The 6,000-nt window shown below is 46.5% G+C and overlaps 1 long non-coding RNA gene across 1 annotated transcript; it reads right to left on the bottom strand.

Annotated features, from left to right (window-relative positions):
* Nucleotides 1–376: 376 nt before the first annotated feature.
* LOC128412537 (uncharacterized) lies at nucleotides 377–4,767 on the bottom strand. Its single transcript, XR_008330102.1, has 3 exons — nucleotides 4,577–4,767; nucleotides 3,851–3,894; nucleotides 377–546 (listed from the first exon to the last, which is right to left on the bottom strand). It is a non-coding gene; the product is annotated as an uncharacterized LOC128412537 (long non-coding RNA).
* Nucleotides 4,768–6,000: the final 1,233 nt, after the last annotated feature.

Below are 6,000 nucleotides of genomic sequence, written 5' to 3'. Positions count from 1 at the left end.
TCTTGAGCAATCATGATGTAGTGCAGGACTAAGCTACCCCGCTTCTCTCCAGCTGTTTTGGACTACAACTCCCATCATCTCTGACTTTTGGCCACCCTGGCTCTTGGGTGTTCAGAGTGAAAGTCCCAAACATCTGGATTGGGGAGGGGAGACCAGCTTCGCAAAGATTTCAATACAGGAACATATATGGGTACATACGATTATTTATCTTGTCCATTCGATTATGTTTCAGAGATGCCTTAATGGAACAAAGCTCTTGCAGAGCAATCCTAAGTGCATCTACTCAGAAACAAGTCTTCTTAAGTTCAGAATGTCTTTCTCCCAGGTAAGCGTGTAGGACTTACTGTGTTTTTTTATTATCATTTCTTTTCTCTTTTTAAAACCAGCATCCAGATTTTTTTAAAGCTTTAATTTGCCACCTTTCCAGCGAATGAATGTTCTTTCTTGGGACCTCTACTGATGTTGTTTTAATCCTGCCTGTGTAGAAAGGAGAGGGATTGGCTTTTGATATGCGATTTTTATTCATGTCCAGCTCTTTGTGATTGCCTAGATAGAAAGAAGGCGGGGGGAGGGGGGAGCCGAGTTCATGCTAGAGAAGGCGAAAACAATAGCTTCTGTGTTGATTCTGTCAATGCACACAAGATACATTAGCCACCGAATTTACTCAACAGACAGAGAAAAGGCCAGCAGGGATTGTTCCCCGAGAAGAAAGTTTGTTCTACAATGTCTCGGCAGAATGAAAGATGGTTTGATCTAGTGCCTTTCATTTTCAAGGTGTCCCAAAGCACTCCGGAATAATGAACTCTATACCGATAGCGTACCAAGTGACTGAGGCCGTAGAGAAATATGACAGGCTCTGCATTTTCAACAGCTGTCCATAACCTTGGGCCTTCTATCCATCTTAGGGGACACACATAGCCCAAAGAACCGTTAAACGTCTAAGCGCCTTAACCACTTTAATGCATTAATTCCACGCCCGAACCAAGGACATCCTCCGCGAGTCGATCTCATTGGGGCCAGGGCAAGTGATGTGCACCAGGGTTAGCTTGCAGGTCTATTCGATAAAGTTATTTGGAATTCATAAAGAAATGAATGCACCTGCATGAAATATCCCCCAGGATATTCCTGGCTTGGCCTGAGATTGGCACAGTTTATTTATTTATTATATTCAGAGTTCTCCATCCTGCTTTATTAGACACCGCGGTTTGCACGGCAAGATAAATCCTGTGAAACAAGGACTGCAATGAAAAGAGTGTTAAGAACCATAACACAATGCAGTAGAAAAACCCGAAAGCAAATGGGGAACAGGCTCCCTCTTAACCCGAAACCTAGCTGTAGTCACATGGGCTGGGAGGGGGAAATTTAAAAAGAAACTTCACCGCTCTTTTCACGGTGTTCATATTGCTGTTGTTGTCGTTAACCTGCCTCAGACCCTCCAAGTGTCCCTATTTTCCAGGGCCGTCCCTGATTTAGAGAAGCCATCCCGGTTTCTGATTTGATCCCAGAATGTCCCAATTTTCCTTAGGATGTCCCTATTTTCAATGGAGAAATGTTGGAATGTATGGAGTTGTCTGATCCCTGAGCCTTCTGAAGGCAATCCTGTATACGGAAGGTGTTTTAAAAAAAATAATAATTATGTTTTTTATGTATGTTGGAAGCTGCTCCGAGTGGCTGGGGCAACCCAGTAAGATGTGTGTGGGGTATAAATAGTAAAATTATCATAATGGAATGGGGCACCCTTTTTTCATCAGAGAAATGTTGGAGGGGTTGCTGCCCTTCCTCCTAAGGTCCAGTAATGGGTGAGAACAGTCAAAACACACACACACACACAAAACAACAATAGGTTGAAGCAGACACAGATATAAGGTGTTTATAAAGTCCTAAGCCACTTAGGACCCAAATACAATGGTGCCTCGGGTTAAGAACTTAATTCATTCTGGAGGTCCGTTCTTAACCTGAAACTGTTCTTAACCTGAGGTACCACTTTAGCTAATGGGGCCTTCCGCTGCCGCCACCACACGATTTCTGTTCTCATCCTGAAGCAAAGTTTTTAACCTGAGGTACTATTTCTGGGTTAGAGGAGCCTGTAACCTGAAGTGTCTGTAACCTGAAACGTCTGTAACCCAAGGTACCACTGTATCAGAATGAACAACTCCATCCTTACAGACCCTCTGGTGTGTTAAGATGGGCAGACAGAAGCCTCTTGGAAGTTCCACCACCCTCAGAAGCTCATGTGAGTGTGGTGGCCCAGGACTGGCCTTTATCTGTAGCATCCCCTAAACTGTGGAACTCCCTCCCCACAGACATGCAGCTTTTGCTGTATGCAGATGTCAGTTATCCTCATCATTAAGAGCAGAAGCGTATCTTGTAAAACCAGCAGGGGTCCTATCAACCGACTCCTCCTCCCCTTCTCTCCAGAGAAGTGGAGTGTGCTCAGTAAGTGTCTCTTCAGAGGAGGTCCAGAAGCCAGCCTGGAAGACGAGACCTGGATTTTTCGTTTGTTGTTGTTGTTGTTGTTGTTGAAGAAGAAGAAGAAGAAGAAGAAGAAGAAGAAGAAGAAGAAGAAGAGGAGGAGTTTGGATTTGATGTACCGATTTATCACTGAAGGAGTCTCAAAGCGGCTAACATTCTCCTTTCCCTTCCTCCCCCACAACAAACACCCTGTGAGGTGAGTGGGGCTGAGAGACTTCAGAGAAGTGTGACTGGCCCAAGGTCACCCAGCAGCTGCATGTGGAGGAGCGGAGACGCGAACCCGGTTCACCAGGTTACGAGTCTACTGCTCCTAACCACTACACCACACTGGACTCCTATTACTACATTCCTTGAAAAATGGGAGAGTGAAGGGACTAAAATTCAGAGTCTGAGTGCTGGTATTCCAGACCCTACAAGTGTCCCTATTTCTCAAGGACAGTCCTGGATTTACAGAAGCTGTCCCGGTTTCTGATCTGATCCTGGAATGTCCTGCTTTTCCTTAGGACGTCTCTATTTTCACCGGAGAAAAGTTGGAGGGGAAGGCATCCAATCCACTAATACTTACACTTGCACCGCAGAACTTGTCCCCCCTCTCCTGCCCCACATTCCAGCACCCTTCCCAAATCTTCTGGAGAGGATTGGGGAGCCTCCAGAACAGATTTTGGGGGGCACACAGGGGGAGGAGAGGGAGGAAAGTTTTGTTGTGAAAGCATCAACCCTTTCACCAGTGGAAATAGCTGCTTAGCACAGTACTGGACGCAGCCTGGGTGGCCTGGGCAGGTACCCAGTGGAGCTCTCTGGTGCAGGGGATGTATGCCAGAAAGCTTTTGACAATACAATGGACGGAAAAGGTGGGGGGGGGGAGTATTGAGAATGGCATCCAGACATGAAAAGTGATGCAATCTGTTGTTCTGGGCAATTAGTTAGCTTCTCTGAGCCCTTTTGCAAAAGCAGCAAGCAACAGCAAGTTACACTTTTGTTCTATTTTTGGTAAATTATTTTGCCCTAAAAAAAAGTTGCCTAATCTGATTAATCTTCCTTTCCCCACTCCCCCCCCCTTTAAAGCCGTATATTAATTTGCAAACAGAAACACCTCCAGGTTGTAAAACATCTTGTTATGCCACTTATAACAAGCCGATGTGACAACTTGCGAGATGAGACAGCTTGGCCCATATACATTAGAAGGAATTATATGTCAGTTAAAGATAGGTTAGGACAAGTTCAGGATGGGGGGGGGGAGGGGAAATCATACTAATTTATAACACCTAATATTTTTAAAGTGTCAGAGTGTCTGGCTCAGAAAGATGGAGCAAATGTAATTAAATAGCCAATGGTAAAGAAAATAAAAGTCAAAAGTGAAATAAACTTGTTGGCTTACAATGATACGGTGAGGGAAGACACTGCACCATTTTGCTGCCTTGCCTGCAATGGAAAAGGAAAGAAACTGGTTTTTAAATGTTGGTGGCATTGGAAGGGCATAAGAACGGCTCCATGACATTAGACTAAAGGACCATCTAGTCTAGCACCCTTGGAGAGCTTAATTTGGCCCTGCCGTTTGAAGTTTCCCCACTCCTGGCTTTTTACATGAACGATTTCTCTTACAGATGGAAAAGTAACAGGAAAAACCGTGTCCCTGGACCCAAGAGTCTCTGAGTGCATTCAGACATGGGGAATATTTCATTAGTTCCCCTAATTATGGTGCAGACAATTCTGTCCCATTTGCTAATATTCCTTTTGCACCGCAGTATCTGTTGCATTGGATGCGGGTGGTGCTGTGGGTTAAACCACAGAGCCTAGGACATGCCGATCAGAAGGTCGGCAGTTCGAATCCCCGTGACGGGGTGAGCTCCTGTTGTTTGGTCCCTGCTCCTGCCAACCTAGCAGTTCGAAAGCACGCCAAAGTGCAAGTAGATCAATAGGTACTGCTTCGGTGGGAAGGTAAACGACGTTTCCGTGCACTGCTCTGGTTTGCCAGAAGTGGCTTAGTCATGCTGGCCACATGACCCAGAAGCTGTACGCTGGCTCCCTCGGCCAGTAAAGCGAGATGAGCGCCACAACCCCAGAGTCAGTCATGACTGGACCTAATGGTCAGGGGTCCCTTTACCTTTACCTGTTGCATTATGCAACTGTGGTTTTTGGCTGAAATACCAGCTTGTCAAGCTAAATTTCATTCACACCAGCGGGCAGAGGGTATAAGCTCCTGGGGGCCAAGGCACTTTGGGGCCCCTGCATTATTTTAAGGGGGCTGGGGCCCCTCAATGTTCAGAGGGCATTTGGCTCTTCCCCCTGGCTCCTTGCGACATTGGAATGTTGCAAGAGAGACGTCAGAATGTTGAGTATGTGTGACAGGATGTTGTGTTGGGCCCCCTCAATCATCTTGAGAAGGTGGTGCCTCTGGTGGAGTGTGACACTAATGTCATATAATCCTAGAGTTGGAAGGGACCCTGAGGAACATCTAGCGCAGGGACGTCCAGCTCCCAAGAGACTGCAATCTACTCCCGAGGAAAAAAAACCTGGCAGTGATATTTTGGGAGGGGGGCGAACAGGTCAAAGTTGAGCTTTTTTAAAACAGTAAAAGGTAAAGGACCCCTGACAGTTAAGCCCAGTCACCCACTCTGGGGTTGTGCGCTCATCTCGCTTTACTGGCCGAGGGAGCCGGCGTTTGTCCGCAGACAGTTTTTCTGGGTCATGTGGCCAGCATGACTAAGCTGCTTCTAGCGAAACCAGAGCAGCGCACGGAAACGCCATTTACATTCCCGCCATAGCGGTACCTATTTATCTACTTGCACTTTGAAATGCTTTCGAACTGCTAGGTTGGCAGGAGCAGGGACCGAGCAACGGGAGCTCACCCCGTTGCGGGGATTCGAACCGCCGACCTTCTGATCGTCAAGTGCTAGGCTCAGTGGTTTACGCCACAGCCCCACCCATGTCCCTCTTTTTAAACAGTAAGTGTGCTTAATTAAAACAAACACTCACCAATAATGCAACTGCTAACAGACGAACGCGGCGCTACAGCAGGCAACAAAGGAACGCACCCTAAACGCGACGCAAGGAAAGACAGAGGGGGGTAATGGGCGGAGACATGATTCTAAACAACGTGAGCGTTAAGGATCCCATGATCGACCACAGTCATCCGGGGATCGACCTGTTGGACACCCCTGATCTAGTGCAACCCCCTGCAATCCATGACTATGAAGCTGTCCTATATGGAGATCAAACCTGTAACCTTGGTGTTATCAGCACCACACTTTAACCAGCTATCACTGGACAACACTGTTACTCAATGCCTGCTTTTGTTCCCCTCTGATTCTTCCAGGAAAACAGCAGGGAAGAACTGTTTACTGATATACTGCCCCAATTTTCATCATTTTGCTCCCAACAATTTTCTAGGTTAAGGGGGCTGCAAACAGATGTGGTTTTCCCCAGTTGAATCAAATGGCACGGAAATAAATGCCAAACATGTACTATATTCCATTTTTTCACCCCAGGAGTGGCTTTTATGTCATGTGAAAGCTGAAACATTACGTG

Source organism: Podarcis raffonei, chromosome 4 (assembly GCF_027172205.1).
Source record: "Podarcis raffonei isolate rPodRaf1 chromosome 4, rPodRaf1.pri, whole genome shotgun sequence".
NCBI lineage: Eukaryota > Metazoa > Chordata > Lepidosauria > Squamata > Lacertidae > Podarcis > Podarcis raffonei.
Note: the sequence above shows the minus strand (reverse complement) of the source record. Positions and strands in the feature narration are given on the sequence as shown.